The sequence below is a fragment of the Rattus rattus genome, chromosome 15 (assembly GCF_011064425.1).
Source record: "Rattus rattus isolate New Zealand chromosome 15, Rrattus_CSIRO_v1, whole genome shotgun sequence".
NCBI lineage: Eukaryota > Metazoa > Chordata > Mammalia > Rodentia > Muridae > Rattus > Rattus rattus.
The window spans coordinates 73,027,863-73,035,175 of NC_046168.1; the positions used below are offsets into that span (position 1 = coordinate 73,027,863).

At 41.7% G+C, this 7,313-nt stretch overlaps 1 non-coding gene across 1 annotated transcript; it reads left to right on the plus strand.

Annotated features, from left to right (window-relative positions):
- Positions 1-1,274: 1,274 nt before the first annotated feature.
- On the plus strand, positions 1,275-1,417 carry LOC116885039. The gene has a single exon (XR_004385926.1). It is a non-coding gene; the product is annotated as a small nucleolar RNA SNORA48 (small nucleolar RNA).
- Positions 1,418-7,313: the final 5,896 nt, after the last annotated feature.

Genomic DNA, 7,313 nt, shown 5'->3' on the forward strand with positions numbered 1-7,313 from the left:
CTGGTTCTGGTATCAGCAAAGGGATTCAGTTCACAGTAGCAGCATTAGCAGCAAGAGCAACAACAGGGTAAATAGAACCAATTAACTCAGGGAATAAGGAAGGCCAAGCAAGCAAAAGACAAGATAATCTGCCATCTACCATAGATTCTTATCTGGGCTGCTAGCAGAAGGCCCTTCCCGTAATCAGGATGGATCTCCTTTCCTCAGTTAAGGCAAACAAGCCACCTTCTTAGGGTATGTTCCCTACTCAAGTGATTCCAATTGGAGGTAAAGCAACATTAACTCCAACCATGACGGTACATTTCAGGTGTTTATCATGCTATTATTACTTGGCAAATACCAATAAACATTTGCACTCAGCAGACAGGAGACTAAACGGCAATGTCCTCCATGATGTCTGGTGTCTTGTAAACCTAGTTACAGACTTGCGATGAGGTGAGAAAAACACAGCAACTTGATTAGACAGTTTCCTCTACGATCCTTAAAATCCCAACTCTGGAAGTATATTTTGGTTTTAAACAAATTATGGCAAAGCTATGATGATGTACGAAGAAACGATGAATAAATGAAACCCACATGCTCTTATAGTTGGCCCCGGTGGGGACTCCAATGGTATAAGAGGTGAATAGGTGACCCTAACATGACAATTGACCATGGTAAATGTCAGCAGGCAGCCAAGACAGAGGTCCACTAGGAAGGAACGGTCAGAGCAGAGAGATCTTCAGATTCTTGCTGGATGAGTTTACCCATGATGCCTCACTACTCTTGTCACCAGTGAAGATGTGGCTATTCCTAACAACAAGCCAAATTCAAACACACTGCCGAGGTCCTTTAACCTCTTCTCATGCTTGGGCTTTCTTGGCTACTCTCAATGTACAGAAATGGTGCCTGTACTGGTTGGTTTTGTGTGTCAACTTGACACAAGCTGGAGTTATCACAGAAAAGGAGCCTCAGTTCTGGAAATGCCTTCACGAGACCCAGCTGTAAGGCATTTTCTCAACTAGTTGTCAAGGTGGGAGGACCCAGCCCACTGTGGGTGGTGCCAGCCCTGGACTGGTGGTCTTGGGTTCTATAAGAAAGCAAGCCAGGGGAAGCAAGCCAGTAAGAAACATCCTCCATGGCCTCTGCATCAGCTCCTGCTTCCTGATCTGCTTGAGCTCCAGTCCTGACTTCCTTTGGTGATGAAACAGCAATGTGGAAGTAAGCTGAATAAACCCCTTCTTGTTGGTCATGATGCTTGTGCAGGAATAGAAACCCTGACTAAGACAGTGCCCAACCCCAGCAATAGGCAGAAAGGCACCTTATTGGTAGTCTTGTTCTTATATCAGTCTGGGTCAGAGCAGATGGCAGTCCTTTGTTCATCCTAGCTCGATGCCTGGCTTGGTAGCCAAAGTTGTTTTATACCTAGGACTCATAAAAAATCAAATCAAATCAAAATCAAATCAAATCTAGGTAGCACAGAAGAAGGAAGGCAGAGAGAGACCTGTGGACCACCATGCCCCACACAGACCTGCCCTTCAGTGGACTGTACAGGCAGACCATAGACACTTGCATGCTGACCTACCGCACAGCATGGATGGAGGATGAAACCCAGGAACCTGCCAGCCACACGGCCAGCCTGCAGCTGGGGCCACCACAATGTCTGAGTACGTGGTGGTCAAATAGGACAGAAAGAGAAGAGGAGCAGCTTGAGCCCTATGAAGAGAGGGAACTGGAGACCTGAGTGGAGAGAACTAACCTGTTGTGAGCAGCCAGCCCTGCCACCTGGAGCAGTGGGGAGGTCCCAGCGCAAGCTGCCATGGAAGGCCATATCTGAGTCTGGCTACTCAGTGGTAGGGGTTGGTATTAATGTCCATGGCTCATATTACTACTAGAGAACATGGGGAGGTCCCTGGTGGGGACAGTCACCACGGACCACTTGGATGTCCATGGGCCTCGTTGGATGTGTTCTCTGGAGAGCTGGCCCAGTATCTTACCCAGGCAACACAGTAGAGCAGGCTATGATGGCAAAGGCACTGGTGAGCAGGAGAGCTGGCCCAGCCCCTCACAGGCTGCAGCATTTGGGAGAGTGGGCCCGGGAGGCAGCATAGTAGAGGTGGCTCTGGAGGCATGAGTGCCAGTGAGCCAGCCCTGAGGGCAGGAGAGCTGACCCTGCCTCCTGACAATGGTGGCAATGGGTGGCCTAGCCAGAGCTCACCCTGGTGGGATAAGGGAGATGCTGTGGATTGACCAGCTCTGCTACCACCAAGATCCAGATACAAGGCTCTGAGATGGCCCACACCAAAATCTATATCAACTAAGAATGGTTGGGACTGTGACAGGACCAGTCCTACTGTTCCAAAGCTATAGGATCTCCATGACACAGGACAGCAGGATAACTGAGAGGAGTCGTGGTGAGATCCAACATTGATGATGTCACAGAAGCCAGAGACCTAGAACCATACCAATGACTCATTGCAATCAACTTTTGCAAGTGAAGATGTGTGGACAGAGGGGTATACTGTGGGACACACTGTGACTTACTACAGTTTCCATGATGAGATGGTTTTCAGGCTTTGTTGTTATTGTTGTTGTGTTTTATTTTGTGGGAAGAGGTTGCAAGGGCAAAGGGTAGATGTGAAGGGACAAGGAGATGAACTAGACTAGGGTGTATGATGTGGAACTCACAAAGAATCAACCTATTGATTCTTTGTGAATCAATTAATCAGTGGATTATTTTTTTTGCAAAGGCAGTCCAGTGCTGGATTGACCCTGCTTCCTCGTTACCCACTAGTGTCTGACAACCCAATTGGAAGAAATAAACTCCTATCTGTTTTCACACCGTCAGAAGTAGTTTATAACTTAATGTAAGCATCCCCATAAAGGGGCCATTCCTCTGTGTCTACTCTCTTGGTAAAGAATGGGGGAAGTGAAGGATTACATTCACTTCCTTGGAAAACCCAATCCTTAGACCAGAGCATTTACAATCGTGCTATTTTATTTCCTGTTACGGTGAGACGAAGCCATCTTAGTTGGTGCAGTCTCTGGATGAGAGTTCAGCCAATTATCTCCAGTCACAAACATGATTCATTTAAACCCTCCTGATAGACTGAGAAAATAACCAGTGTTATGGATAAGAACTTGGTGAGTTCTAATCCAGTGATGGTGGGTGGCTAACACCTGGAAAAGTGGAACACTATGGTTGTCCACATATTCTAGAAGTGCCTACCCCTTCACTTGGCCCTTCTGGAAAAAGGTCTATGTGTTGATAAAGAGATGCAATTATAGATATTAATCTGGATACCCTTGTTTCACAAGAACAGAAGAAAACCCATCTTAGACCCAAGGGAGAAACTACCTCTACCCCAGGCATGGCTGGACTGGAAAAGTTTTGTTATATTATGATGCAAAAGGGCTGTAGGATTACTCTAGTCAGACTATTACTGGGAAATCTTCATAAAGAACACTGTGCAATGCCTTGATTATAAAAACACGTGCAATATCCACATTAAAAATGGGGATTCCACTGATCAGGGCTCACAGCAGTCAGCCAGGGTTACTACTGAGGACCACAGTGACTTATGTGGGACAAACATGCGCTCTAAGTACTTTAATAAGTCAATTCAGACATAGAAAAAAGTCTGTTGAGAGATGTTGCCCATACCACATAAAAATGCTTGTTCTTTTATTAGATTTTTCTCAGCCTTCTGGGATTCATTTATATCAAGGAAAAACAACTTTAATAGAAAATGAATTTAATGTTTAGAAATAGATTTGACTCGACTTTTTTTCATTTACTTTTAATGAGGACAAAGGAAAGTGATAAATTCTGGCTTTTAAAAACAGGAGTGTGTTCTTGGTAGGTGAGAAGAATTTACCAAATTAACCACATTAAAAATTGTAAAACCCCATCTCTTTCTTTTCATCAGTATGATTAGTAAGTTTGGAGCAGTGTAGACTCATGTCCATACACTTGTGAATTAATGGACGTTTGTATATGCATACATACATACACACCCCACATACTTTAAATGAGATGATTTAAAGACTGGTGTAAACCTAAAATATTTGAAAGAAAAATATATTTATAACTAGAACTTCTTGCATTACGCCCATGTAAATAATTAATTGGGATTTAATGTCATATATTTGAAGTGTTACACCAAGAAACAGGGTCAGATATTTATTGGAAAAGATGCTTAAAACTGTGTTATAGATAATAAGGTCAAAATTCGTTCCATGCTGAAAAGTAGTTTGAAGACAAATGTCTCAGAACAAACATAGCCTACAGGGTGCTCTCTATCCTTTTGGTCTTTGTTTTGTTTTTATCAAGAGTACAATTTCCATCTCAAAATCTCATCTAGACTTAAAATATTATGGCCATGTTCCGGTTGCCCCTTCTCCTCCCCATCTCTTCTGGTGGTATTGGAAACATATTCTTTGAATGAAATCACATTTTTCTTTGAATAACTCCTGAATTACTGAATATCAATGCAATCACTAAAAAGGCCAGCATGCTAGATGACATTCATGTATTTGTAGAGGAAATAACTTGAGAAATATATAGGATTTTTACTTAGGATGATAGCTTGAATCTCAATGGTTACTTGTGAATTAAAATCAAATTTTAAACTGCCCATTTCATTTTAATTTGCGTAACTTTGATAATTATAAGTTGAAAGCTTGACTTTTAGCTATAAATGAAGTCAGGGTACATAGCATATTAGCAAATAGCATAGGTGTGAAAAATTAAGGAAGTTGTCAAATGTATTTAACTGATACCAAGGACAAATAACTCAGAGTCGAAAATGAGTTTCAAACTTCTCTCTCCCAGAATCTGATCACTTTAAAGTAATTCAGAGAATACATTTTATTCTCTGAAAACTTATGTTTAAGAAGAATACGCTTTAAGATGGAGTGGTTTCCTATATGGGGTCAGGGACTATAGGAAAAGCTCCAAAGGAAATGTTGTGCTTTTGTGAGTACACTAGGTCTTTCTTAACTTCAGTATAAAAACTCATGTCACACGTCAAGGTTAAGTGTTTTAACGTGTGACTTCTATATCTCCGTGACTGTACTGAGAAGACACGCTTTCATTTTGGTAAACAAAGATATTCACAGCATCTACGTCTTTGTAGTAAGAAGGTTTCCGCATGCCCAGGATCTGATGAACAGCTTCTCCACAGTTTTAAGTTACGATTCAATCCTCGGCTACGCATTCGGGTCACGCTCCCATTACTTTCTGTTACTGTGGAAATTGATGAACGATTCTACGCAAAGGAAGCCTTTCTGAGGAGCCCTGGAGGTTTTCAACTCTTTCTGTTCCCTCTCCTCATTTGGGGTGCTTTCTCCCGAAAGCTAATGAAGCTTTAAGAGAAAAGGTTGAATTCCTTTGGTTTAAAACTTACAATTGGGGGTTGGGGATTTAGCTCAGTGGTAGAGCGCTTGCCTAGCAAACGCAAGGCCCTGGGTTCGGTCCCCAGCTCCAAAAAATAGAAAGAAAAAAAAACAAAAACAAAACCAAAAAAACCCTTACAATTGTTGACCGAGAAGATAGCTCTTAAAACCATCACTGGGTTTTACCTTGAATTTCAAAAGACTTCTGCTAAAGAAAATAAGGATGAGCGGAAAGATCGGATGGGATGAAAATGCAGGGCTCGCACTCACCATACTTTCTTTCAGAACTATGAGGGGGAAAGTGGAATAATGAAAAAGATGGAAAGATCAAGAAGGGGAAGAAGTGGGAAGAGGAATCATTTAAAAGAAGGCTCTTTGAAACCCACATGAAAACGGACTATTTTATATAGTCATATAAAAGAGTTTAATCAAAGCTATCAAACAGGCCAGTACTGTTCCCAGAAGCCGCCAAAACAAAACAAACAAAAAAGTAGAAAAAAAGACAGTTTCAAAGACAAACAGCCCAGGTTTAGGTAAAAAATATTTTCCCTTGAGTTGTTGGTCAGTCCTGTGTTTTGAAGTCATCGAAACTACGCAGGCCATGGGCATTGCTCTTGATCGAACAGCCTGTCAGCACTCAATAGTAAGACACTATTGTGGAAGATGGCCATGGGACATGGTGACGTTAAATCGGTTCTGAAAAGCTTCTTCTCTGCTGGCTAGCTTTTATGACTGGAAAGTTATATGAAGGTTGTTGAGAAGAAAAATGTCATCAACAGTGTTATCCGTCTATGAACCTTTTGACCTAGGACAATGATCACATGGTAAGATATGCCTGAGAGAGCACCAGTGGTGTGGGCATTGTGAGAGTAACCAACCACTTTCTGACTTGATTTAAGACCCACGCCACAGGAGAAAGCTTGTACCTAGTACATGAATCTGGCCAAGATCTCAAAGCTTGTGACCTTATAAGCACGAGGGGTAAACTTACTAGCATTTTACTAATTGGACAATTATTAAACAACTTCTTAATTCTTATCTCTATACCAATAGATGACTGTAATTCTCAGACCCCCTCAGAGAAGTTTCTTTGCACAGTAGATAGTGGTTAATGCAGAAGCTCACAATTGCTCAAATGTAGGAAATACATTTTTGTGGCGTGCTCATGGTCATAAATGGAGATCAATATCATACCCCCTCTCCCTAAGATCCAAGAATTATTAAAGGAGAGATAACAGAAAGATTGTAAGAGCTAGAGATGGAGGGGGTGGTGAAACAGTATCTTCTAGACATGGTAGTACCACTACATTCATGACCTTATAAAAATGGCTGTCTACCCAAGATGAAGGGCATCGAGCCAGTAACCATTCTAGCATGGAGAAATGAGTGTCCCATGAGTCCCAACATCTAACCCAGCAACTACTGGTAGTTTATGGCTTCTCAGGGATGGAGAGTCAATTTTCTTTAGTGGGTGATGCCTCTGCTGGGATGCCCATGCTGCAGTGGATAGCCTCAAACCCATAAATATAAAGGAAGCATAAATTCACCACGGTTAGTTATTTTAAAACAACAACAAAATGAAGACATGAATTTGAGAGATTCTGGGAGAATCTGAAAGGAGTTGTTACGGGGAGGAGTGAAGATAAATGTGATTGAAATACAAAACCTTCATTCATAGAATTCTCAAAAATTACTTTTAAGAGAATAGAAATTTAATGACAAAAATCAAAGTACCATGACCCAGGAACTGAAAGCCCTTATTCCAGAGGTAGGAACAGGTGGGAGAATTTTATTAATTTTTGATGGCAGGATGTTAGTTTCTATGCACCCAGCTCATCTTCCTTTTGGACATTTTAAGCAACTGAAAAGTTTAGATAAGAGTGAAAAAGTCAGAGTGTGGCAAATCTAGTTTGTCAGAATGGAAGCATCCTTTCTAG